The sequence below is a fragment of the Aythya ferina genome (genome assembly GCF_964211825.1).
Source record: "Aythya ferina genome assembly, chromosome: 10".
Classification (NCBI taxonomy): Eukaryota; Metazoa; Chordata; class Aves; order Anseriformes; family Anatidae; genus Aythya; species Aythya ferina.
The window spans coordinates 22,784,237-22,812,077 of NC_140306.1; the positions used below are offsets into that span (position 1 = coordinate 22,784,237).

A 27,841-nucleotide genomic window follows, 5' to 3' on the forward strand; every position below is an offset into this window, starting at 1 on the left:
TAAGGGTTAGAGTAAGGGTTTGAGTAAGGGTAAGGGTAAGGGTTAGGGTAAGTGTAAGGGTGCAAGCAAGGATTAGGGCAAGAGTAAGTGTAAGGGTAATAGAAAGGGTTAGGGTAAGTTTAAGGGTAAGGGAAAGTGTTAGGATATGTTTTAGGGGAAGCAGAAGGGTAAGGGTTAGGTTAAGTGTAAGGGGAAGGGGAAGGTAAGGGGAAGGGTTGGAGTAAGGTATAGGGTAAGGGTAAGGTTATGGTTAAAGGAAAGAGTAAGGGTAAGGAAAAAGTAAAGGTAAGGATTTGGGTAATGGTAAGGGTGAGAAGGGTTAGGGTAAGGGTTACGGTAAGGGTTAGGTAACGCAGTGTACAACCTGGGACGTCACACGCAGAGCTGCCTCTGGCAAGGTGAGTGAGGAACAGATGTAGCAGTTGTTGTGTTGTAGGTCTCACTGTTCCTCTAAGCATCCCCTCTCTGTCTTTTAGAGGTGTTGTAGCTGTTTGAAGAGGGTAGATTGAAGCATCTGCCTTGGGGGCTGGTAAGCGGCAGAGGTAAGGGAGCAGATGAGAGTAACTTACCTAGTTGTGCTGTGTCTTTGGATGCTGCATCGGCCTATGCGTTTCTTTTTCTTTCACAGGTGTCTCGCACAGGCTCAAAGGAGCAAACTGCACTCTGAAGAGCTGTGTAAGAAGAGGGGCTGGTCATGAGCTGGGTTGGAGCAGAACGACCAAGTAGCACAAGGTGACTATGAAAGGTGTCCGTCTTGCTTTGCAGGTGCCGTGGCAGGCTCTCCACAGAAGTGGATAAGGATATGAGATAAGGCCAGAGAGCGACAAGGAGCGGCACGTGCAGGGATGGTTTTGAAGCGCTGCGGTGGCTTACTCTTCTGTTCATCAGGTGCCACAGGCAAGGTGGGTTGTAACATCAGTCGTTATATTTGCATGAAAGCAGTTCACTTGAATGCCACAGTGCATCTGAGTAGGGTGTTCTAGCAGAACAAGCTTGTCTGGCACAGCGGTGCCTGATGGCAGTGTGTTTCCTCAGGTGAAGAGGTGCCTGAAGCCCCATCCTATCTAGCCTTGATTCAAAGATCGAAGCCGAAATTCCTTTAAGTGGTATATTCTTTATTGCAGCGCTGGATGCACGGGGGATCTCTCCACCTATCGTGCATACCCAAAGCAAAAAGCACTCTTGAATTTATACAATCAATCTATCAATATTCTACAAGCACCTATACATATGCATTACCTATCCCCGCCTTCCCTCGCTTCTCATGCTAATTAGCCTTTTGTCACCTTGCTCCTGCGCAGAGCCTTCCAAGAATTGTGGGCAGGGGTCTTTGGGACGTGGGCAGGGGTCTTTGGGAGGAAGACCCCGAGTCTTCCTCACAGTGTACTTTTCACCTTTGGTCAGGAATCTGCTGAATTGGCATGTTTCTTAATTGCAAGAGCTGGTTGTTGCCAATTCTCCCGTTTGTTGTATCTTTATAATGAATTCCAATGTCCAGTTTCGAGAGTTATAGTCCTTACATTCGTTTCTCTGTCCGCCTGCCGCTTCCTTATCATGAGTTCCAGTGTCTTGTTTCGAGATATACAGTCCTTGTCTGGGGATTGTCCTTGCCTCCCCAATACCTCCTTAATCAATCCCCCCTTTTCTTTTCCCATGCAAATTCTTCTGCATCAGATACTTTCATTATTTACAGTAACACAACAAAGCAGGCATCTAAACAACATGCACACAAATATTCCTAACACTACTAATACGATTAGAGCAATGAATACTTGTTTCAACCATTGGAAATTGGGCAACCAGGAGGTTAACTTATTCCATAGTTCACTAAAACTCCATGAAAGATCATCTTTACTGATCTCATGTAGGATCCTGGTCTGCTTCCATATTTCTTCCAGGTCGGTAGAGATCCTTCCACTCTGATCTACATACATACAACAACTTGTGTTTATTACTGTACAGACTCCCCCTTGAGTGGCCAGTAACAAGTCTAGGGCCATCCGATTTTGTAACACTACCTGTGATAAACTAGATATCTCTTCTTGTTGAGCCTTTATAGCATCCAGAATTTTGTTTTCTAACTTCTCTATAATTGCAGAAATATTAACTATTGCCTTTTCCAATTCACTCACTCCTAACCATGGGATAAACCATCGCACAAAACTATGAAAAGGGGTGTGTCTCTCTACCAATGGATTGTTAATTTTTCATCTGATTCTCCGGATATGATTTCTCAAGTAACCTCGAGGCACTACATCATGTACTGTCATATTGGGGACTACCGCTCCAAGAGTGCAAGTTCCCTTCCAATTCTCAGGCAAGACCTTACGGGCTGTATCATTGCATAGCCAATACCACCCTTTTCCTTCTGGAACCGTCCAGCTGGTTGAATTTGCCCAGCCGCTAGTCGTACTAATATCAATTGTTCAATTACAAGATGTCTGATTTCCCACATAAGTAGTATCCGTATTTATACAATGCTGTTTTCCTATACCCTTAGGCGGGTTACACCTTTGTACACATACATAATAGGATTCTAACGGCATGAAGCTACTCACTTCTAGTTCCAAAACTGCTTAATATTTTCGACCCCAAGACGTGTTTTCCCACAAATTAGTCCAAGATAAGTTTGCAGGCAAGGGAATCCCAATTAACGATACACCCTTATTCCCATGCTGTGGCAGATGGGTGCATACCCAACAGTTCGTCTTATTAGTTACTTGAGAAATTGTTTGTATTAAGGTCAGGTGTAAGTTCTCATCCCAAGTTGCCCACCCCAAATCCGAGAACCGCACCCCTGCAATCATTAGGATCTGGAAAACCGTAATTTTGTTGGTCCAATTGGAGTGGTGGTCCATATCCTCGCCGGGGCCTTCTTCACCCTTGAATTGTGGATCCAAGCTGCTTGCTTCTTAATCTTAACGGCGGTGTGTGTTGTCAGTAATACTTGGTATGCTCCCATCCACTTTCCTTCCATTTTTCCTGCACGGGTTGTCCTGAAAAAGTCTTTATATATATATAATCCCCGAGCTTAAAGGGGTGGATTGGTTGATCCAACCCTCTAGCCCTGGTCCCTAAAACAAATGTATGTACTTTATTTAATTGTTTCTGAAGTTCAGTTATATAAGCATATAAATATTCTGATCCTAACTGCGTTAGGTCCTCTCCACTAAATAGAAATTGCTATGGCCTTCCATATAAGATTTTGAAGGGACTCAAATTTCCTTTTATTCTAGGTTTAACTCTAATTCCAAGTAATGCTAAAGGGAGGGATTGAGGCCATGACAAATTAGCTTCTTATCCAATTTTAGCTATTTATTGTTTAATTAAATGGTTCATTTTTTCTACCTGTCCACTTGCCTGTGGTCTATAAGGAGTATGCAGTTGCCAATCTATCTTTAGAATCTTACTTATCTGTTCTACCACTTGTGCACAAAAATGTGAACCTCTATCAGAAGACATTGCTACTAGAATCCCAAAGCATGGTATTATTTCATTTAACAAGACTTTAACCACTTCTCTTGCTTTGTTTGTTCGACAGGGAAAGGCTTCAGGCCTTCCTGAAAACGTGTCAGTCAGAACCAGTAAATAATGATACCCCCCTTTTCTAGGGAGTTCTGAAAAATCAATTTGCCACTGTTGCCCCGAATAATTTCCTTTACTGGTTATTCCAAATTTTATTCTATCCTTGGTATTGGGGTTATTGTGTAAGCAAATGCTACATTTTTGAGTTACTTGTTTTATCATATCGTCCCACTAATGTCTGACTCAGGCTCTTATGCAGTGTGCCAGCTCCCCAGTGCGTTTTATTGTGTTCTGTAAGAACTATGGGCCATGTCAAACTAGAGGGTATTACTATGGGGTTATCTTTTAAATATACTCATCCATCTGGTTTCATTTTACCTTTCAAATCTTCAATTAATTTTAAGTCTTCTTTTGTATAATTTGGATATAGTTTGGATTTTACCGTCTGGTATCAAAGACAATGCCTTCACCTCAGTTATTTCAGCTGCCTGCTTAGCCTCTGCCAATCGATTTTCCAATTTCAAAATCGGTGTTCCCCTTTTGGTGTCCCTGACAATGCATGATAGCTACCTTTTCTGGTTGTTTTACAGCCTCTAACAATTTTAAAATTTCTTCAGCATACTTTGTGTTTTCACTGAGCGGTCAGCAATCCATGTTCTTTCCAAATTGCTCCATGAGCATGTACCACGCCGAATGTATATTTAGAATCTGTCCAAATATTTACCCTTTTTCCCGCTGCCAGTTCCAATGCTCTCGTGAGAGCAACTATCTCCGCCTTTTGAGCTGATGTTCCAGGGGGTAAAGGCTTAGACTCGATTACCTGCTGAGTAGTTGTTATAGCATATCCAGCTTTACGTTGTCTTTGCGTAACAAAACTGCTCCCATCCGTGAACCAAGTTTCTTCCGCATCTTCCATGGGCTCCTCCTTAAGGTCTGGTCGGCTGGAATACACAGTCTCTAGAGTTTCTAAACAATCGTGAATCACAGCTTGTGCCGGAGCATCACTAAGAAAAGAGGCTAGATTCACAATATGAATTATCACAATTTCCACGTCGTCCTGTTCTACCAATATTGCTTGATATTTCAAAATCATCAATTCTTGTTTAAGTTGTTTAAAGACTTTTTGTGCTTCTCCAGTCCAGACTAACTTTGACTGGTTAATCTTTATCAATTCACATAGAGGCTTTACCAATAGTCCATAATTATAAATCCAAAGGCGACACCAACCTGTCATTCCTAAAAAGGTTTGTAGCTCCTTTACCATTTGAGGTTCTGGAGTCCGGCAAATGACTTCCTGATGTTCAGTTCCTAGTTCTCGTTGTCCTTCCGAAATGTCAAATCCCAGATAGGTCACACTTTGTTGAGCCAGCTGGACTTTCTGTCAAGAGACTTGATATCCATTTAAACCCAGAAAATTAAGACGACTTATAGTCCATTGAATACAACTCCCTTTAGTCTCGGTAGCTATTAAGAGATCATCTACATACTACATATTGTAACAAAGCACCTTCAGTGTCCGGAGGTATCCATGTTTCGAGTTCCCTTGCTAATTGGTTTCCAAAAATAGTGGGGCTATTCTTGAATCCTTGAGGTAGTAATGTCCACGTAAGCTGCGTCTTTCTGCCCGAATCGGGATTTTCCCATTCAAAGGCGAATAGGTTTTGGCTTTCTGTGGCTAAGCCTAGGCAGAAGAAGGCGTCTTTTAAATCCAGTACGGTAAACCAGACTTGACTATTCTTTAATTTAGTCAGCAAAGTATAAGGGTTTGCCACTACTGGATGTATATCCTCAGTGATTTTATTTATGGCCCTCAAATCCTGAACTAGCCTATAGCTTTTTCATCTGCCTTTTTAATTGGCAATATGGGTGCATTGGATTCTGATTCGCATTCAATCAATAATCCATACTGTAAAAACTGATCAATTATCTCTTTAATTCCTTTCCTATCTTCTATCCTCAAAGGATATTACTTAACCTTAACGGGTTTCTCTCCTGGCTTTAATTTAATAATTATTAAGGTCACATTTTTAGCTCTTCCAGGGACTTCGGTAGCCCAAACTCCTGGACATACTTGATCTGTGATCTCTAAAGGTATTTCACTTTTAGGGTCAGTTTGTATTAGTGCCAAGCTTAACACATTTATTAGTTGTTCTTCTCCTGTTCTTAATTCCATTTTCCCTTTTTCAAAGACAATTTCTGCTCCTACTTGCTCTAATAAATCTCTACCTAAGAGTGCCCATGAGGAGCTAGGCATAGATAAAAATCTGTGTATGCCCCATTGTTTCCCTAACTTGTACTTCAAAGGTTCACAAAAATAAGCCTTTTCGGTTACACCTTGCCCTGGTTTCAGTTAGAACAGAGTTAATTTTCTTCCTAGTAGCTGGGAGAATGCTATGTTTTGGCTTAGGATGAGAAGAGTGCTGATAACACCCCGATGTTTCAATTGTTGCAGAGCAATGCTTATACCAAGCCAAGGACATCTCAGCTTCTTGCTCTGTCCTGCCAACAGGCAGGCTGGGGGTGCAGTAAGAGCTGGGAGGGGACAGACCCAGGACAGGTGACCCAAACTAGCCAAAGGGGTATTCCATAGCATCTGACGTCAGGCTAAACAATACATAGGGGTGGCTAGCCAGGGGGAGGGGGCCAGACTGCTCGGGGTTAGGCTGGGCATCGGTCAGCGGGTGGTGAGCAATTGCATTGTGCATCACTTGTTTGTACACATTATTAGTAGTGGTACTATTATCATCATTGTATTATTATTATTATTATTATTATTATTATTATTATTATTATTATTATTATTATTATTATTTTGTCGTATTAAACTGTCTTTATCTCAACTCACGGGCTTCACTTTCCATTTCTCTCCCCCGTCCCAGAGAGGGAGGGGGAGGGGGAGCGAACAGCTGCGTGGTGTTTAGCTGCCGGCCGGGTTAAACCACGACACACCTTTTACCCTAACATAATAATTCTGTGAAGGCATTAATGCTTGATTTAGAACTGAATACGTTGCCCCATAGCAATAAGAAATTTCACTTCCATTCCTCCCCTAGCTTCATTATAACCAGTGGAGGATCCGCTAGGGTAGATTCCCCAGGTCCCCGTTATTCCTGTTGAAATCAGGGGTTGATTACCCTAGGAAAAGGCTAGTCAATTTGTCCTCCAAAGCCAGGTCCAAACCGTTTTGTTTTATTTATTTATTTATTTATTTATTTTCATTACATTTCAGAGTTGGTCCAAAAATTCCATAGGGCTTTCTTTTAGACCTTGTTGGAAGCATATTCTCAATTCCCAATTCATCCAGGTTTTAGTATTTACTTAACCGTTCATGATTTTCAGGATGATTCGGGTCTTAGTGGGGGTCGGTCAGGGGAATGCAATTGTCCACAGTTCCCTGAACGGTCCCATCAGCAATCTGAGCTCGCACATGAACTCAGGTTGTTTTAAGAGTTGACCTCTTTTCTGTTTCTGTGACAACTCTCTCAGACCAATCATGGTCCCTTTGCCCTAAAGGGCTAACACCCATGATTTTAAGATCTCTGCCTCGGGCAGAGGCAGAACTATTAACATTCCTACATCCTCTTTCCCTGCTCATTCAACTTCAAACACCTTTAACACTTTCAACAACCCTTTTAACACTTCCTTTATCTTTCTCCAGCCTGTACTTCTCTAATGCCAACATCAAAGGTTCAGTCAGGGGCCAACTTAATTCCCTACCTTTTCCCACCAAGATGCTGAAACATCAGTATACAACATTTCATCCTGTTCTGCTTCTCAAAAAACAACATTAACTGTAGCAAAATATTATAGTTTAAAGTTCCATTTAGGGGCCACTTTTCTCCACATTCCAGCTTATAAAGCGGCCACCACTGATTACGATATTTTATCAATGTTTTCCTGTTCACACTTCCACCGGCAGATCCTCCAATATCCTTCCAGTGACTTAAAACACATCCTAACACACTTTTCTTTAAAATTTCACTGCTTGTTTGCCCCCCCAGTTTCCAGTTTACACTTTCAGAATACACATGTTACTTACAAAAGCGTATCACAAAACGTATCACTCACAAAAATACGGGCACGCAATATCTTTCAGTAGCGATGTCACAAAACTACTATTACCAGCAATATTGCCAAAATCACAGTAACAATAGTCAGAGTCAAATTCCACATGCGATAAGTCAGAAAACCGAACTGTGTAACACCGTAACGATATCTTTCTTATAACAATGCCACGAACCTACTATTACCACCAGGAAAATAGCCAAAATCGCAGTAACAATAACCAGAGTTAAATACCATACTCCATGAGTCAGAAAACCGAAATAGACAGCACAATTCCAGACGGACCTTAAAGCGAGCTCCTTCCTTAAGGTCCCCAAACATGTACTTATGGTGCTAACCACAAAGTATATACCAAACACTGCCTCGCAGAAGATCACCTTCTGACTTACAGACAGTTCCAGATGACCGGTCTACCAGAAAACCAAACCAGAATAGAGAATATACTCACTTACAATGATGGGGTCCTTGTCTGCCTCCGCAGTGATCCGGTGAGTCGAGGAGTCCCTCCGGGAAATCCCGGGGGTACCCTAGGGAGTCCTGTTCCCAGCGGGTCCTGCGGTCCGGCAGAGAGGTTGTCCCATCTGGGTCGCCAAATTGATTCAAAGATCGAAGCCGAAATTCCTTTAAGTGGTATATTCTTTATTGCAGCGCTGGATGCACGGGGGATCTCTCCACCTATCGTGCATACCCAAAGCAGAAAGCAGTCTTGAATTTATACAATCAATCTATCAATATTCTACAAGCACCTATACATACGCATTACCTATCCCCGCCTTCCCTCGCTTCTCATGCTAATTAGCCTTTTGGCACCTTGCGCCTGTGCAGAGCCTTCCAAGAATTGTGGGCAGGGGTCTTTGGGACGTGGGCAGGGGTCTTTGGGAGGAAGACCCCGAGTCTTCCTCACAGTGTACTTTTCACCTTTGGTCAGGAATCTGCTGAATTGGCATGTTTCTTAATTGCAAGAGCTGGTTGTTGCTAATTCTCCCGTTTGTTGTATCTTTATAATGAATTCCAATGTCCAGTTTCGAGAGTTATAGTCCTTACATTCGTTTCTCTGTCCGCCTGCCGCTTCCTTATCATGAGTTCCAGTGTCTTGTTTCGAGATATACAGTCCTTGTCTGGGGATTGTCCTTGCCTCCCCAATACCTCCTTAATCAGCCTGCACACAATTATCTGAGAATGAAAGCTGCTTTCCAGTAATTCAGAAAGTCAAGTTTCGTCTCAGCCTTTAGCATCTCGGGCTTTTGGGCCTGTCTGTAACATTTGGCACCAGCACTAATACTTTTTTTGGCATATGTTTAGCGTTTGGGGCCTGTGTCTGGGATTTGGGCCCTGTCTCGAACCAGTGGGGCTTTGTCCTGGGTTTTGGAGCCTGTTTCTAGAGTTCAGGGCCTGTGATTAGGCTTTTGGGGTCTGTGTCTGGGGGCCGGTATCTGGGGGCAAGGGGGGAGCTGCTTGTAGACCCTCGGGGCCGGCATTGAGGGGGTTGGGAGCTGACTCTACACCTTTGGTGCCTGCTTCTGGGGGCGGGGGGGGGGGGTTGAGACCTGCATTTGGGGGAGGGGTGGGAGCTCTTTGTATTCCTTTGGAGCCTGTGTCGGGGGGCGGGGGGGGGGGGGGGGGGAAGGGGAGGGTTGGTTGGGAGGTGCTTGTACACTGTTGGAGCCTGGGTTGAGGGAGGAGGTTTGGAGCTGCTTTTACACCTTTGGGCCTGGCATCGGGGGTAGGGGGTTGGGTGCTGGTTGCAGGGGCCTGTGTTTGGGGGGGGGCCTTGGGACCTGCGTCTGGGGGAGGGGTGGGAGCTGCTTGTACACCTTTGGGGCCTGCATGTGTGGGGGGTCAGGGCCTGTGTCTAGCGGGCTGGGAACTGCTTGTACAATGTAGGAATCTGTTTCTGCAGGGTGGCTGGGAGCTGTTTGTACAACTTTGGGGCCAGCATCTGGGGGTGGCTGGGAGCTGCCTGTACACTGTAGGGGCCTGTGTTTGTGGGGGCCTTGGGGGCCTCCGTCGGGGGGGGGGGGGGAGGGTTGGGAGCTGCTTGTATAGGGTAGGGGGCCTGCCTGGCAGGGGTTGGGAGCTGCTTGTAGAATTTGGGTCGCTGTGTCTGGGGGGGGGGTTGGGGCCTGTGTCTCAGGGGTGTTGGGAACTGGTTGTACACCTTTGGGTCCTGTCTCTGGGGGGGGAGCTTCTTGTACCCTTACCATAAGCCGTACTCTAACACATACTTCTACCAGTACCCTTACCCTTACCGTAACCCTTACCTTTACCCTTACTCTTACCCTTACCAAAGCATTACCCTTACCCTTAACGTAAGCCTAAACCTTAACCTTATCCTTACACTTACACTTACCGTAAACCTTACCCTTTCTGCTACACTTACCCTTAGCCTAAATCTAAACCTTACACTTACCCTAACCCTAACACTTACCCTTACCATTACCCATATACTTACTCTTACCCTAACCCTAAATCTTACTCAAACACTTACCCTGACCCTTACATTAACCCTAAACCGTACCCTAAAACTTACACTTACTCTTAACCTTAACCTTACGCTTAACCTTAACCTGCTACTTACCCTTTCTTATCCGTCACCATACACCTAAAATTAACCCTAACCATTACCCTAACACTTACCCTTACCCTAACCCAAACCCTAATCCTAACTCTAAACCTTACCCTGACTTGTACACTTATCCTTATCCTTACACTTACCCTAACACTTACCCTTACACTTATCCTTATACATATAACTTACCCTTAGCTAAAACTTAACCTTAACCTAACTCTAACCCTAAACCTTACCTTAACCCTTACCCTGACCCTTACATTAACCCTTACCCTTACCCTAAAACTTACACTTACTCTTAACCTTAACCTTACCCTTAACCTTAACCTAATACTTACCCTTCCGTTTCCCTCAACCTAACCCTAAAATTAACCCTAACTATTACCCTAACACCTACCCTTACCCTAACCCTTACTCTAACCCTTACAATGACCCGTACCCTTACACATACACTTACCCTTACTCTTACCCTAAACCTTACCCTTACCATAAGCCATATTCTAACAAATTCTACCCGTACCCTTACCCTTACCGTAATCCTTACCCTTTATGTTACCCTAAACCTTACCCTTACCCTAACACTTACCCTTATCGTAAACCTTACCCTTTCTGCTACATTTACCATTAGCCTAAATCTAAACCTTACACTTACCCTTACCTTAACCCAATACTTACCCTTACGTTTCCCTCACCCTAACCCTAAAATTAACCCTAACGATTATTCTAACACTTACCCTTACCCTAACCCTAACCCTTACTCTAACCCTTACCCTGACCCATACCCTTACACTCACCCTTACCCTTACATTACCCTAACTCTTACCCATACCATAACCCATACCCTAACACATATTTGTACCCTTAACCTTACCGTTACCCTTACCCTTACTCTATCCATTACCCTTACGCTTACCCTTAACATAAACCTTACCATTAATCTTACCCTTACGCTAACCCTTACCCTTACCCTATCCCTTACACTTATCCTTATCCATACCCTTAACCTTACCCCAACCCTTACCCTTAAGCTGAACCTAACCCTAAACCTTACCCCAAACCTTTCCCTGAACCTTACATTAACCATAACCCTTAACCTAAACCTTACACTTACTCTTAACCTTAACCTTACCCTTAACCTTAAGCTAGTACTTAACCTTACATTTTTCTCACCCTAATCCTAAAATTAACCCTAACCATTACCCTAACACTTAACCGTTACACTTACCCTTATTCTATCCGTTACTCTTACACTTTCCCTTAACATAAACCTTACCCTTTACCTTACCCTTACCATAAGCCATACATCAACACTTACATGTACAATTACGCTTACACTTATCCTAGTAATTACTCGTACAATTACCCTTAACCTAACCATAAACATTAAGGATCAGCTTAAGGGTCACCCTTAAGGTTAACGTTATCCTAACACTTACACTTAAGTTCAGGGTAAGGGTTAGAGTAAGGGTAAGTGTTAGGGTAATGGTTAGGCTAATTTTAGATTAAGGGTGAGGGAAACGGAAGGGTAAGTATTAGGTTAAGTTTAAGGATAAGGTTAAGAGTTATGGTAAGGGTTAGGTTTAATGTAAGGGTAAGGGTTTGGGAAATGTTTAGGATAAGGGTAAGAGAAGGGATAATGGTAAGGGTAAGGATGATGTTTAGTGTAAGGGTTAGATTTAGTTAAGGGTAAGGGTTAGTGTAAGTTTAAGAGTAAGGGTAAGTGTAAGGGTATGTGTAAAAGTACGGGTCATTGTAAGGGTTAGAGTAAGGGTTAGGGTAAGGGTAAGTGTTAGGGTAATGGTTAGGGTTAATTTTAGGGTTAGGGTGAGGGAAACGTAAGAGTAAGTATTAGGTTACAGCTAAGGTTAAGGTTAAGAGTAAGTGTAAGGTTTAGTGTAAGGATTAGGGTTAATGTAAGGGTCAAGGTAAGGGTTGGGGTAAAGGTTTAGGTAAAGGGTAAAAATATGTATATTGTAAGGGTGAGGGGTTAGGGTAATGGTTAGATTTTAGTTAGATTTAGGTAAGGGTGAGGGTTCGGGTAAGGTTTAGAATTAGGCAAAGGGTAATTGTAGCAGAAAGGGTAAGGTTTAGGATAAGGGTAAGTGTTAGGATAAGGGTAAGGTTTAGGGTTAGCTTAATAGTAAGGTTAAGGGTAATTGTACGAGTAATTGCTAGGGTAAGTGCAAGCGTAAGTGTACATGTAAGTGTTGTTGTATGGCTTATGGTAAGGGTAAGGTCAAGGGTAAGGTTTATGTTAAGGGTAAGCGTAAGGGTAACGGATAGAGTAAGAGTAAGGGTAAGGTTAAGGGTAACGGTAAGGTTAAGGGTACAAATATGTGTTAGGTTATGGGTTATGGTATGGGTAAGAATTAGGGTGAGGATAAGGGTAAGGGTAAGTGTAAGGGTACAGGTCAGGGTAAGGTTTAGAGTAAGGGTTAGGGTTAGGGTAAGGTTAAATGTTAGGGTAATGGTTAGAGTTAGTTTTAGGGTTAAAGTCAGGAAAATGTATGCGTAAGTATTAGGTGAATGTTAAGGGTAAGGTTAAGGTTAAGAGTAAGGGTAAGGTTTAGGGTAAGGGTTAGGTTAAGGATAAATGTTAGGGTAAGGGTAAGGTTAATGGTAACCGTAAGTGTAAAGGTAAGGGTTACGGTAAGGGTAAGAATAAGGGTATGGGTAATGGTAAGGGTGAGGGTTAGGCTAAGGGTAAGTGTAAGGTTTAGATTTAGGCTAAGGGTAAGTGTAGCAGAAAGGGTAAGCTTTAAAGTAAGGTTTAAGGTTTAGGGTTAGGTTAAGGGTAAGGGTAAGGGTACGGGTCAGGGTAAGGGTTAGAGTAAGGGTTTGAGTATGGGTAAGGGTAAGGGTTAGGATAAGTGTAAGGGTGCAAGCAAGGATTAGGGCAAGAGTAAGTGTAAGGGTAATAGAAAGGGTTAGGGTTAAGTTTAAGGGTAAGGGAATGTGTTAGGATATGTTTTAGGGGAAGCAGAAGGGTAAGGGTTAGGTTAAGTGTAAGGGGAAGGGGAAGGTAAGGGGAAGGGTTGGAGTAAGGTATAGGGTAAGGGTAAGGTTATGGTTAAAGGAAAGAGTAAGGGTAAGGAAAAAGTAAAGGTAAGGATTTGGGTAATGGTAAGGGTGAGAAGGTTTAGGGTAAGGGTTACAGTAAGGGTTAGGTAACGCAGTGTACAACCTGGGATGTCACACGCAGAGCTGCCTCTGGCAAGGTGAGTGAGGAACAGATGTAGCAGTTGTTGTGTTGTAGGTCTCACTGTTCCTCTAAGCATCCCCTCTTTGTCTTTTAGAGGTGTTGTAGCTGTTTGAAGAGGGTAGATTGAAGCATCTGCCTCGGGGGCTGGTAAGCGGCAGAGGTAAGGGAGCAGATGAGAGTAACTTACCTAGTTGTGCTGTGTCTTTGGATGCTGCATCGGCCTATGCGTTTCTTTTTCTTTCACAGGTGTCTCGCACAGGCTCAAAGGAGCAAACTGCACTCTGAAGAGCTGTGTAAGAAGAGGGGCTGGTCATGAGCTGGGTTGGAGCAGAACGACCAAGTAGCACAAGGTGACTATGAAAGGTGTCCGTCTTGCTTTGCAGGTGCCGTGGCAGGCTCTCCACAGAAGTGGATAAGGATATGAGATAAGGCCAGAGAGCGACAAGGAGCGGCATGTGCAGGGATGGTTTTGAAGCGCTGCGGTGGCTTACTCTTCTGTTCATCAGGTGCCACAGGCAAGGTGGGTTGTAACATCAGTCGTTATATTTGCATGAAAGCAGTTCACTTGAATGCCACAGTGCATCTGAGTAGGGTGTTCTAGCAGAACAAGCTTGTCTGGCACAGCGGTGCCTGATGGCAGTGTGTTTCCTCAGGTGAAGAGGTGCCTGAAGCCCCATCCTATCTAGCCTGCACACAATTATCTGAGAATGAAAGCTGCTTTCCAGTAATTCAGAAAGCCAAGTTACATCTCAGCCTTGAGCATCTCGGGCTCTGGGGCCTGTCTGTAACATTTGGCACCAGCACTAATACTTTTTTTGGCATATGTTTAGCGTTTGGGGCCTGTGTCTGGGATTTGGGCCCTGTCTCGAACCAGTGGGGCTTTGTCCTGGGTTTTGGAGCCTGCCTCTAGAGTTCAGGGCCTGTGATTAGGCTTTTGGGGTCTGTGTCTGGGGGCCGGTATCTGGGGGCAAGGGGGGAGCTGCTTGTAGACCCTTGGGGCCGGCATTGAGGGGGTTGGGAGCTGACTCTACACCTTTGGGGCCTGCTTCTGGGGGCGGGGTGGGGTTGAGACCAGCATCTGGGGGAGGGGTGGGAGCTCTTTGTATTCCTTTGGAGCCTGTGTCGGGGGGCGGGGGGGGGGGGGGGGGAAGGGGAGGGTTGGTTGGGAGGTGCTTGTACACTGTTGGAGCCTGGGTTGAGGGAGGAGGTTTGGAGCTGCTTCTACACCTTTGGGCCTGGCATCGGGGGTAGGGGGTTGGGTGCTGGTTGTAGGGGCCTGTGTTTGGGGGGGGGGGCTTGGGACCTGCGTCTGGGGGAGGGGTGGGAGCTGCTTGTACACCTTTGGGGCCTGCATGTGTGGGGGGTCAGGGCCTGTGTCTAGCGGGCTGGGAACTGCTTGTACAATGTAGGAATCTGTTTCTGCAGGGTGGCTGGGAGCTGTTTGTACAACTTTGGGGCCAGCATCTGGGGGTGGCTGGGAGCTGCCTGTACACTGTAGGGGCCTGTGTTTGTGGGGGCCTTGGGGGCCTCCCTCGGGGGGGGGGGGGGAGGGTTGGGAGCTGCTTGTATAGGGTAGGGGGCCTGCCTGGCAGGGGTTGGGAGCTGCTTGTAGAATTTGGGTCGCTGTGTCTGGGGGGGCGGTTGGGGCCTGTGTCTCAGGGGTGTTGGGAACTGGTTTGGGGTCTGTATTTGAGGGGGGTTGGGAGCTGCTTGTGCACTTTTGGACCTATGTTTAGGCTGGTTGGGAGTTGCTCATGCATTCTAGGTGCCTCCCTTTTGAGAAGGGTTGGGGCCTGCATCTGTGGGTGGTTGGGAGCTGCTTGTACACTATAGGGGCCATGGTCTTGGAGGGGGGTCTGGGCTGTTTATACACCTTTGTGGCCTGTGTTTGGGGGGGGGGGGGGGGGGGCCTGTGCCTGGGGAAGTTGGGAGCTGTTTGTTCACTCTAGGAGCCTCCATTTGGGGGTCTTTGGGGCCTCCCTTTGAGGGGGAGGGAGTTGGGAGTTGGTTGTACACCTCCGCATCCCGTGTCTTGGGGGGGGTGGGGGGAGTGGGGCCGGTCTCTGAAGGGGCGGGTTGTGAGCTGCTTGTACACCTGTGTCGGGGGGAGGGTAGGGGGGTTGGCGGGGGTCGGGTCCGGGTCTTGGGCCAGTGTCTGGGTGGAGTCCAGTTCTTGGGAGGGGGTGGTGGGGTAGGAGCTGCTTGTGGGCAGTTGGGGTCTGCATCTGGGTGTGGTTGGTGCCTGCTTCTGTTGGCAGTTTGGGGCCTGCTTGTAGACTTGTGCAGCCTGGGTTTGGGGGCTTTTCTGTAACGTTTGGGGCCTGCATTTTTGCTTTGGGATGCATCTTGAGCTTTTGAGGCCTAGCAGTAGCATTTGGGGCCTGCATCTGGGGCTTTTCTGTAGCATTTTGGTTGTGTATTTGTGATTTGGGGCCTGTATCGTGGGTTTTGCCTTTTTTGTAGTTTCCATCTTTGTGTGTGTGTGTTTCGTTGTTGGTTGTCTGGGGTTAGGGGCAGTTTGGGGTTTGGATTAAGGTCAGTGTCATTAGCGTTAGGGGGTTGATAATAAGGGTTAGGGTTGTGGTTAGAGTTGTTAGGTTTAAGGGGAATAAGGATTTCAGGGTAAGGGGATCAAGGTTGTGGGAATAAAAATGTTGTTTTTGCGCAGTTACATCCTGTAGAGGGAAGGAAGGTGGTATTGAGATATGCTTGCAGTGATAAGACAGCTTAACAGTGTGAAATGAGTTCATCTGATTCGTGTCAATATGGAACAATGCTAGGGCCGCATGATATGATGAAAAGTCTGAGAAAACCAGAGTGGTTAATATATATAGTTCTTGTATCTTGCAAAGGAATGGTCCAGCAATTCGGGTCAATAGGGGATAAGAGAACAAAGGGGTTTCAGAATAACTGCTAACTATTACAACTGTTGCATGGGACACTATGCAAGTGTCTGCCATCCAGCCAAGATGGACAAAGGAGATGGACAAGAGAAAAGCCTGGGAGGAAGACTACGAGCCTTCAGTACGAGCGGCCCCCAGAGGGACCACCGGAGACTGATAACGCCTGCACCAGTGGGAGGGTTTGGATTCTGGGAACTAATTAGAATAACCCTGCCTTTTGTAGAAGTAGTAATGAATATGTATTAGCGTAGCAGCATAAAAACCAGCCGCCTGATGTAACTTGTGTGCGTCTTGGTGGAGCAGAGACTCCTGGCGCACCCAGCGCTGCTTGCTTACCTCTATTCAATTAATAAATTGTAAATTTCAATTGCAATCCTATTTGGGACCCAGTCATTTATTACAAGCGGGCGCTCGTCCGGGAGGGCTTTGGTTCCTGATTTCTGGTTTGATCTAGGAGAGGCACCCCCACCATTTGGTGGCTGCTGTTTGAGTCAGGTCGGAACTAATGGCATCTTGAACCTGAATAAAGGTAAGCAAAGTTTCTGATTCTTTTTTTCAGCTCCCTTGCCAGCTGCAGCACTATATTTTGCCCATAATTGTGTGTGTGAAGATCCGAACGAAGATGACGGAGTCGTAAGCATTTAAAGCGTATACTGTTCGGTTGGGTGGGGTTCGGTTGCCTGTGTGTGTAAGAGTGTGACTGAGATGGAACTTAGTTCCGAAGCGATTGTGGAGGTCTTCTAACCGCGGTTCCAATCTCCCGTGAGGGACTTGGCCGGTGAAGGACCGAAGGGATTCCTATAGGATTTGTGGGTGTGTGATAGGTCCTCGACCCCCTGCAAGACACTCTTACTAAGGTAACCAAGGGCTGTGGGAATTGCCAGAGTAAAATTCCTAGATGGGTCAGACAAAATCGAAGACCAGAGACCGGAAGAAAGGGAGCAAATTACCAGTCATACCACCAGAAAGTCCATTAGGAATAACGATTCGAAATTGGAATGATAGGGACCCCAGAAAAGGAAAAAGTAAATTAAAAATGGTCCAGTATTATGTGACAGAATGGCCAAAGGAGCCTTTAAGACTACATGTCTTTTGGCCTGTTTTTGGATCCTTCAAAGACTGGATTTGCCAGGCCTTAAATATCCATGTTAATTCAAAGGAAGCTTTTAGCCAGGAAGAAAGTGATTATGCAGGATTATGGATCAGGAGGACTTCAGGTCCTTTTCCAGCCTCAATATTTACACTAAAAGCAGGTAAGAAATTTGAAGAACAAGAAGAACATGAAAAAGAAAAAGAAGATAAACGTGAGCCGTTGGATAAGCTACCACCTCCATATCCTAACAATCCACTCCCGGCGGCTCCCCCTCCGGTGGCTGTGGTATCGCCACCAGTACCACCGTTGCCCCAGCTTCCACCACCAACAGCACCAGAATTAGACCGACCTCCGGCCGCATGCAGGAGAAGTAGGACGGATGTATCTGAGAGGGCTTCTCTATATCCCTTAAGGGAGGTAACTGGTGTATAACTGGTGCGCGTCTTGGTGGAGCAGAGACTCCCGGCGTACCCAGCACTGTTTGCTTACCTCTATTCATTCAGTGAATTGTAAACTTTGATTGTAATCCTATTTGGGACTTTTATTTATTATAACAGACAACCTTGTAAAACGCAGACAACCAGAATCCTTACAGCAATTAGGTGGAAATCACGGCGTAAGAAACATTACCACCTCAAAGAGTAAAAACCTCAAAAGAAATGTGACTTGTAACAGGCCAGCAGCTGTGTATTTTCTGTGAAGCACCAGCTAGATTATGAACCTTGAATAGCACAGTTAAAGGGGAAACAGGGGAGGGTCCCGGTCCTCGGCAGAAAAAAAAAGTGTATAAACTGTGTATGGAATTAGTAGGCACCCTCCTGCTTGTGGGACACCCGCCATTGTAATCTCGAATAATAATGCTACTGTACTGAGATCCTCGACTCAGCCTATGCTATTTGCTACAGATTGATTCAGGGTTTTAAGGTTTCAGGGATTGGGCACTAGGGTTGGGTTTCAGGGTAAGGGGTTTCAGGGTTTATGTTTAGGATTTTAAGGTTTTTAGGGTTGGAGTTTTAACGGTTAGGGTTTTAAGGATTTGGGGGTTAGGGTTTTAAGGGTTTCAGGGTTAGCGTGTTAGGGTATTAGAGTTTTTTGGGTTGTAGTGTTGATATGTTTTTTAGGGTTAGAGTCTTAAGGTTTTATTTTTGGTCAGTTATTTACGGTTAGGGTTTTAAGATCTTTTTTTTGTTTTGTTTTGTTTTGTTTTTTTCAGGTTAGTTTCTCCAGGTCCAGGGTTTTGAGTATCCTAATTTTGGGGGTTTGGATTTTGAGCATCTTAATTTTTGGGGTTTGGCTTTTGTGTGCCCTAATTTTTTGGGATCGGCTTTCAAGCATCCTAAGTAGTTGGGTTAGGGTTTTGAGCATCTTAATATTTTGGGTCTGGGTAATGAGCATCCTCAGTTTTCAGGATAGGGTTTTGAGCATCTTAATGTTTCCAGGATAGGGTTTGGAGCGTCCTAATGTTTTGGGTTGGGGCTTTGAGCGTCCTAATGTTTTTGGGTTAGGGTTTGGAGCGTCCTAAATTTTGAGGATAGGGTTCTGAGCATCTCAGTGTTTCCAGGATAGGGTTTTGAGCGTCCTAAGTATTTGGGATAGGTCTTTGAGCTTCCTAATGTTTATCGGATAGGGTTTGGAGCATCTTAATGTTTTGGGTTTGGGTTTTGAGCGTCCGAATGTTTTTGGGTTAGGGCTTGGAGCATCCTAATGTTTTTGGGTTAGGGTTTGGAGTGTCCTAAGTTTTTGGGATAGGGTTTGGAGCATCTTAATGTTTCCAGGATAGGGTTTGGAGCGTCCTAAATTTTCAGGATAGGGTTTTGAGCATCTTAATGTTTCCAGGATAGGGTTTGGAGCATCCTAAGTTTTTGGGATAGGTCTTTGAGCTTCCTAATGTTTTCCGGATAGGGTTTGGAGCGTCATAATGTTTTTGGTTTGGGTTTTGCACATCCAAAGTTATTGGGTTTGGGTTTTGAGCGTCCTAATGTTTTTGGGTTAGGGCTTTGAGCGCCCTAATGTTTTTGGGTTAGGGCTTGGAGCGTCCTAATGTTTTTGGGTTAGGGCTTTGAGCGTCCTGTTTTCGGGATAGGGTTTTGAGCGTCCAAAGTTTTTGGGTTTGGGTTTTGAGCGTCCAAAGTGTTATAAGTTGCCCCCTTAATTAATTTTCAGAGAGCATTGTATTAATCATAGAAAGGAATTTATTGAGTAAGCAAACATCAAGCAAAACAGCACTGGGCAGCCGGGGAGTCTCAGCTCCGCCAACGGCACGCACCTCACCCCTGCCAGGGTCCCTTTTTATACCTTGCTAATTCTGGGATTACTCAGCACATCCTGGTATATTCTGCGACTGCGCGCACTGTTGCTATGTTCCCTCAACATAACCCTAAAATTAACCGTAACCATTACCCTAACACTTATCCTTACCTAACCCTAACCCTAACCCTTACTCTAACTTTTAACCCTGACCCATAACCTTAGACTTCCCCTACCCTTACCCTTCCCCTTCCCCTTACCCTAACCCTTACCCTTACACTTACGGTTACCATTAATCTTACCCTTACCCGAACACTTACCCTTACCCTATCCCTTACACTAATCCTTATCCATACAACTTCCGCTTACCCTAATACTTAACCTTAACCTAACCCTAACCCTAAACCTTACCTGAACCCTTACCCTGACCCTTACATTAACCCTAACCCTAAAACTTAACCTTAACCTTACCCTTAACCTTAACCTAATACTTACCCTTACTTTTCCCTCACCCTAACCCTAAAATTAACCCTAACCATTACCCCAACACTTACCCTTACCCTAACCCTTACCCTTACCATAACCCATACTCTAACACATACTTCTACCCGTACCCGTACCCTTACCGTAACCCTTACCCTTACCGTTACCGTAACCCTTACCCTTACCCTATCCCTTACCCTTAACCTAACCCTAAACCTTACCCTTATCCTAACACTTACCCTTACCGTAAACCTTACCCTTTCTGCTACACTTACCCTTAGCCTAAATCTAAACCTTACACTTACCCTTAGCCTAACCCTCGCCCTTACCATTACCCATACCCTTATTCTTACCCTTACCGTAACCCTACGGTTACCATTAACCTTACCCTTACCCTAACACTTATCCTTAACCTAACCCTTACCCTAAACCTTACCCCAACCCTTACCCTGACCCTTACATTAACCCTAACCTCTACCCTAAACCTTACACTTACTTTTAACCTTAACCTTACCCTTAACATTAACTTAATACTTACGCATAAGTTTTCCTGACTTTAACCCTAAAACTAACCCTTACCCTAACCCTTACACTTACCCTAACCCTAACCCTAACCCTAACCCTTACTCTAACCCTTACCCTGACCTGTACCCTTACACTTACCCTTACCCTTATACTTACCCTAATTCTTACCCATACCATAACCCATACCCTAACACATATTTGTACCCTTAACCTTACCCTTACCCTTACTCTATCCGTTACCCTTACGCTTACCCTTAACATAAACCTTACCCTTGACCTTACCCTTACCATAAGCCCTACAACAACACTTACATGTACACTTACGCTTACACTTACCCTAGCAATTACTCGTACAATTACCCTTACCCTTACCCTTACCCTTAACCGAAGCCGAAACCTTAAACCTTACAGTAAACCTTACCCTTTCTGCTACACTTACCCTTAGCCTAAATCTAAACCTTACACTTACCCTTACTGTAACCCTCACCCTTACTGTTGCCAATACCCTTACTCTTACCCTTACCCTAACCCTTCTCCTTACACTTACTGTTACCTTTAACATTACCCTTACCCTAACACTTACACTTATCCTTATCCATACCCTTACCCTTACCCTAATCCTTACCCTTAACCTAACCCTAACCCTAAACCTTACCCCAGCCCTTACCCTGACCCTTACATTAACCCTAACCCTTACCCTAAAAGTTACACTTACTCTTAACCTTAACCTTACCCTTAACTATTACCCTAACACTTACCCTTATGTTTCCCTCACCCTAACCCTAAAATTAACCCTAACCATTACCCTAACACTTACCCTTACCCTAACCCTTACCCTTACCATAACCCATATCCTAACACGTACTTGTAGCCTTAACTTTACCATTCCCCTTACCCTTACCTTTACTGTCTCCGTTACCCTTACACTTACACTTAACATAAACCTTAAAGTTAACCTAACCCTTGTTATAAATGGCTCAGGATTCAAATTAGGATTAAATAAAAAAATAGGATTTATTGAAAGAATATAAAGGAATAGAGGTAAGCAAACAGCGCTGGGTGCACCGGGAGTCTCCGCTCCACCAGGACGCACACCAGTTACATCAAGCAGCTGATTTTTATGCTCCTAGACTAATACATATTCATTACTACTTCTAAAAAAAATAGATTATTAAAATTAGCTTCCGGGGTGCAGTCCCTCCTACTGGAGCATGCGCAGTCTCCTCTGGGGTCTCTTCTGGGGGTCTCTAGGGGTCTTTCATGCTGAAGGCTCGTAGTCTTCCTCTCCCCCTTTGTACTTACTTGGCACCATACCAAGTTTATAGAACATTCTCTTCAAGACTTGTCTCCCAGCCGTCCTTCAGCTTCTTTTTCCTTCCTCTTAATCTCTCGGCCCCCCTAACCAGATACCAAAGATCCGCATAGTATCCCATAACAGTCACTAGTTGTTATCAGTTGTTCTGAAACTCCCAGACATCAAACACAAACAGCTTCACGAGTAATTAAAACATTCTTCCCCAGCCATTCACAGACACATCTATAGCAGTGTTAGAAATAGAAGTCCGGAATAACAAAAGCAAACAGGTTCATAAATTTAAGGAGTGATAAATTGACTAGAATGAGGGGGAGACTGGGACACACTGCAGCTGAGGTTCAAGAATTAAATTGCCAGTGCAGGGCCCAGAGGCAGACAGGATTCAAACAGAATTGTTCTTTATGGACACGAATTGTTAAAACATTCCTCACAATCCCTTATCTTCTTTTTAACATCCCCAATTCGTGTCTCTTCTGTTATTAATAATTGGATTTCATCAGTTTGTTCTTGGAGGGTCCAATTCTTAAGCATCATAATTGACATATTCCCTTCTTTTTTTAATGAAGTTATTACAAATGTACTATTTATCACCCGGTGTATTAATAATGTAAGACAAGGTATCATACAAGGTACAAATAATAACGTAATTACACCACATAACAATAAAAATAACACTCTTTTGACCCATGGTCCACCAGGCAGCCATGAAAATAAATCCCATTCCATATCCTTCCAGGTTTGTGTTTGCTCGCTCACCTCCCCCCTCCTTCTCTGGGATGGGAGAGAGAAATGGGAAAGTGAAGCCTGTGAGTTGAGATAAAAACAAGAAGATAATAACAATAATGATGATAATAGTACTACTAGTAATAATGTGTACGAAACAAGTGATGCACAATGCAATTGCTCACCACCTGCTGTCTGATGCCCAACCTAACCCCGAGCAGTCCGGCCCTCCTCCCAGCCTGCCTGCTGGCAGGACAGTGAGAAGCTGAATTTGGCTTGGTCCTTGGCTTGGTGTAAGCACTGCTCTGTAACAATTAAAAACAATTAAAACATCAGCATATTATTAACATTCTTCTCATCCTAAACCAGAACATAACATTCTATCAGTTACTAGGAAGAAACACCTTTTCATCAATCTTTAAACAGTAATTACTAAAGTTAAATTTTCCACAGACTTCTCCTTCTTGTGCTAGCAAACAATCCAAAGCTAGGCAATTTTGATACAAAGCAGTTCTCATCTTTATAACTCATTTAGATCAGTTCTCATCATTTATAACTATTTCTATTACAGCTAATAACCTAATTATTCTATTAAGTATATATACTGAGGTCCTATAGCCCCAGGATCTGTCTTCTGCCCATGTAGCTGGATCATAATAGGCAAACGCCTTCAGGGTCGATTCAGGCTTGTGTTACCGTTCGGCCTGTCAGGGTGATCCAGCTCCTGTAAAACGAATCACAATTTTATATAGGTTTAAAAAAGAGGTTTTTTATGTTATTTTCTCGGGACAACCTGATCTTAGTGTGGGAGAAGTCCGGTCGAGGCCCTCTCATTTGGCAGTCAATACCGATAGGGGTTGCCTCCCTCGGTAGACCATACACACCACAGTGGAGGGTCCTGCCCCAGTCTTGCCTTCTCCCTTTTCTCCCTTTAGGCTTGTCCTTTTTATTTGGCATCCTTAATTCATGCAGAGCCTCGTTGCCAGAATATTAGTTCTCCCTTAGCTTGAGTTTCAGTTTCCCAGGAGCGGACTCAACCCTCCAAGTTTCAGTAGTTACTGGTCCTTTTATTCTGGATGCGTGGGTCCCTTTCTGCAGTTCTCACAGCTGTTTCAGTAGTCAGTAAAACAAGGTACAGTCCCTCACATCGAGGGTTCAGTGATTCTTCCCTCCCGTGACTGCTTGTTGAAACACTTTATTTTTTATCTTCTGACAAGTTAAATAACAGTTATTTAATTTGCTTTGCCATATGGCCCTTTCCAGGTTCCTGTAGCAGGATTCATCTGATAGCCTTTCAGGTTGATACAGATTTGACTACAGGGTTTTGGCATTCATCACTATCTCCACAGTTTCACAGCTGGACAGTCACATTCATTTATGTTGCATTCCTTCAGGGGCTCATCACCCCAGTCCTTGCAGTCTCTCTGCTGGTTACACACTTTATTGATATCTATGCATTCTCCACTTCTGCACTTGAATTTGCCAGGTCCAGAGCACTGAATAACATTGTTACAGTTTGCTTCATCAGTGCCATCCAGACAGTCTCTCACACCACTGCACTGCCTACTCCCATGGACACAGTTCACATCTGAACTGGTCTGGCCTACAGGTCCAGGAAGGGCAGTTAATTTCATCTCTTCCATCCTTACAGTAAGGATCTCTATCACATCGCCACAATTCTCTTCATCTTCTCCACTGTCACAGTCTTTTTCACCATCACATTCCCATGACACTGTTCTCATATGACACAGCTCAGCACTTTCATCAGACCCATCTTCACAATCCAGATCCCCATCACACTGCCATCTGTTTGGCACACACTGACCACCGTTGCACACAAAGTCAGATTCAGCACACATCTTCTTCACACATCTTCTTCACACAAACACTCTCATCACTGCCATCTGAGCAGTCTTCACATTTTACTCTAGCACCGTCGGCAGCAGTGCACAGTCAGGCGAAGGCGAGCAGCAGGCAGAGCGCCTCGCCTCGCACCGTCACCTGTGTCACTTATACTACTCCTATTACCCATGCTGTTAGTGTCAGTGGCATCCTCCTTTTCTTTTTGCCACTGACCATTCACCACAAATGGATGAGACACATGATTACTAGTTAGGAAAGAGAGTGTAACGTCTGCTATATGGCTGCAGGCAGTGCCAGCTGCAACCTTAGGTTTGTGAAAGAGCCTGCTGGTGGTCATTTGGCAGTGTAATCTGCGTCTCTGCACTCCTGCCCTGCAATAGAGCTTAGTCGTCATTAGTAACAGTTATAACACCGATCTGGGGACTAATAGTCTTTTTTGCATTGCAAGATAAACCTTTTATAAAAAGAATGCTAGAGTGAAGCAGCACAGCCGCTGCTGCCACTGCCTCCATGGTTACGTCAGACAGGCTGCAGGGTCCTGATGTCCGCCCCTCTGCTCTGTGCCGACTGGCCACACGGTGAGGGTCGGCTACCGGTGTCCACTGACGCCTCTGGTCTCCCGTAGCAACTCGATCTTGGATGTCCCGCAATTACTTCAATTCCCCGCGTTTTCCGGCTTCTGTCCGGTCTATTCTGTGTCTCAGAGCCGTCCGTGGCTCTGCAGCGTCTCTCAGGGCTCTCTCCGTCCAGTGGTAGTCCCTCCGTAGTGTCTCGGGTCTCCCAGCGCCACTCCAGTCTCTCGGCACCGCTCCGGTCTCTCGGCCTGTTCAGGTCTCAGCGAGTCCAGGTCTCGGCCTGTGCAGGCCTCATATGTTGCAGAAAGCATGTCATATCATGCTCCTGCCTTTTTCTTGTCACAGTCAAAACATTTAAGAGCAAAAATAGGATACACAAGATACACAAGATACACTGGGCACCACCACTCAAAACTTGGATAAAACAGCACTTCTTTTCAGTCTGTCAAGCACTTCGTTCGTCTCTGCCCACTCCCCTTGTGGAGAGTACGGAACAACGGATCGGAACTCTGCACTCGCTTTGCAGCAACGCTGCGTCTCACTCACACAGCACAATCGCACACGGAGGCCTCCAGCACATCTCATTCATACCACAGGAATATAATTTAGAATGATAACCAACCAAACAAGTATTGTCTCTGACTGTGTTCTTCGTGAAGTGACTTGTAACACTTTGTTTCAAACCCTTACATTTACACAAATACTTTCAACACAAAATACATACAATATGCAAATATTACAATATACAAAATGTCAACACAAAATACATACATAAAAACACATACAATTATTAACACTCCAGTTAGTATCCCTCCAGCAGCTGAAAACATACCGTTTGTCTGCAGTTTCAGGAGATCTTTGCTCCTGCGGTGAGCAGCTGAGAGTGGAGTCCCCTCCGAGCAAAAACGCTCAGGGTGCACCTAGGGGCGTCTGCGCTGCAGCCGATCCCGCAGCCGAGCAGAGTGTCTCCTGCCTGGCTCACCAAAATGACTCACAGAAAGCTGACTCCACAATCAGTAAGATTGTAAAGTAGGTATGTTTACTCAGTTCCATGCAGCACGGGGCGGGTAGTCCCACCAAAGTCGTGCACGCCTAACGTGGCAAATTGCTCTAGTAAAGAGTTACATATACATGAACATTCCTATACATATACATATTCCTAAGCTGTCCCTTTGTGAGCAGTCCTCCTTATCTCAGACCCCTTGATTAAAGTCCGAACCATGAGGTTGTTTTTGATCTGGTTCTCGGGGTCCGAGAGGCTCCTGTTATCTGGTGGTATAAGTGCAGCACAGGCACAAATGTAGCACATATTCATTCTTAATCAATTGCTCTCAAATTTCTAATTCCAATGTTTCAGCTTGCTCTTTTCTGGATCCATGGGTATTCTACTATTAATGTTCAAAGCCTGACAGACCCCGTCCTCCTTGGATCAAAATACATGGGGTCTTAAGAGTTCTTTTGGTCATTCTATCATATAATACAGGATCATTTTTAATTTACTCTTTAATTTTCTGGGGCCCCTATTGTTCCAATTTCTAATCATTATTCGTAATGGACTTTTTGGTCATATATCTGGTAATTTGCTCCCTTTCTGGTCCTTGGTCTTCGATTTTATCTGACCCATCCGGGAATTTTACTAGTGGCAATTCCCACAGTCCTTGGTTGCCCCTAGTGAGAGTGTCTTGCAGGGGGTTTAGGACCTATCACCCACCCACGTATCCCTCTCTTCACCAGCCCAGCACCCCCGACAGGAGATTAGAACTGGTGAGAAAACAAAAAGACCTCCACACGGACTTTAGAAGTCTCAGTTACACTCTCACACACAAACACTAGCAACCGCACCTTTACCCAACCGGACGGTATCTTACGAATCAGTCGAATTCATCCAGAATCCAACTGGACGGTATCCACAAGCATCTCTGCTGTCTTCTATGAAAGAATATAAAGGAATAGAGGTAAGCAAACAGCGCTGGGTGCACCGGGAGTCTCCGCTCCACCAGGACGCACACCAGTTACATCAAGCAGCTGATTTTTATGCTCCTAGACTAATACATATTCATTACTACTTCTAAAAAAAATAGATTATTAAAATTAGCTTCCGGGGTGCAGTCCCTCCTACTGGAGCATGCGCAGTCTCCTCTGGGGTCTCTTCTGGGGGTCTCTAGGGGTCTTTCATGCTGAAGGCTCGTAGTCTTCCTCTCCCCCTTTGTACTTACTTGGCACCATACCAAGTTTATAGAACATTCTCTTCAAGACTTGTCTCCCAGCCGTCCTTCAGCTTCTTTTTCCTTCCTCTTAATCTCTCGGCCCCCCTAACCAGATACCAAAGATCCGCATAGTATCCCATAACAGTCACTAGTTGTTATCAGTTGTTCTGAAACTCCCAGACATCAAACACAAACAGCTTCACGAGTAATTAAAACATTCTTCCCCAGCCATTCACAGACACATCTATAGCAGTGTTAGAAATAGAAGTCCGGAATAACAAAAGCAAACAGGTTCATAAATTTAAGGAGTGATAAATTGACTAGAATGAGGGGGAGACTGGGACACACTGCAGCTGAGGTTCAAGAATTAAATTGCCAGTGCAGGGCCCAGAGGCAGACAGGATTCAAACAGAATTGTTCTTTATGGACACGAATTGTTAAAACATTCCTCACACCCTTATCATAAGCCATACAACAACACTTACATGTACACTTACGCTTGCACTTACCCTAGCAATTACTCGTACAATTACCCTTAACCTTACT

At 44.7% G+C, this 27,841-nt stretch overlaps 1 long non-coding RNA gene across 6 annotated transcripts; it reads left to right on the forward strand.

Moving 5' to 3' along the window:
- Positions 1–625: 625 nt before the first annotated feature.
- LOC311441862 lies at positions 626–27,841 on the forward strand. 6 transcript variants are annotated; one of them, XR_014696294.1, is made up of 4 exons: positions 626–902; positions 13,745–13,881; positions 16,824–16,897; positions 26,823–27,841. It is a non-coding gene; the product is annotated as an uncharacterized lncRNA (long non-coding RNA). The 6 variants fall into 6 exon arrangements; XR_014696295.1 differs by lacking the exon at positions 26,823–27,841 and adding an exon at positions 17,515–18,282 and having other exon boundaries at positions 628–902; XR_014696296.1 differs by lacking the exon at positions 26,823–27,841 and adding an exon at positions 17,518–18,282 and having other exon boundaries at positions 628–902.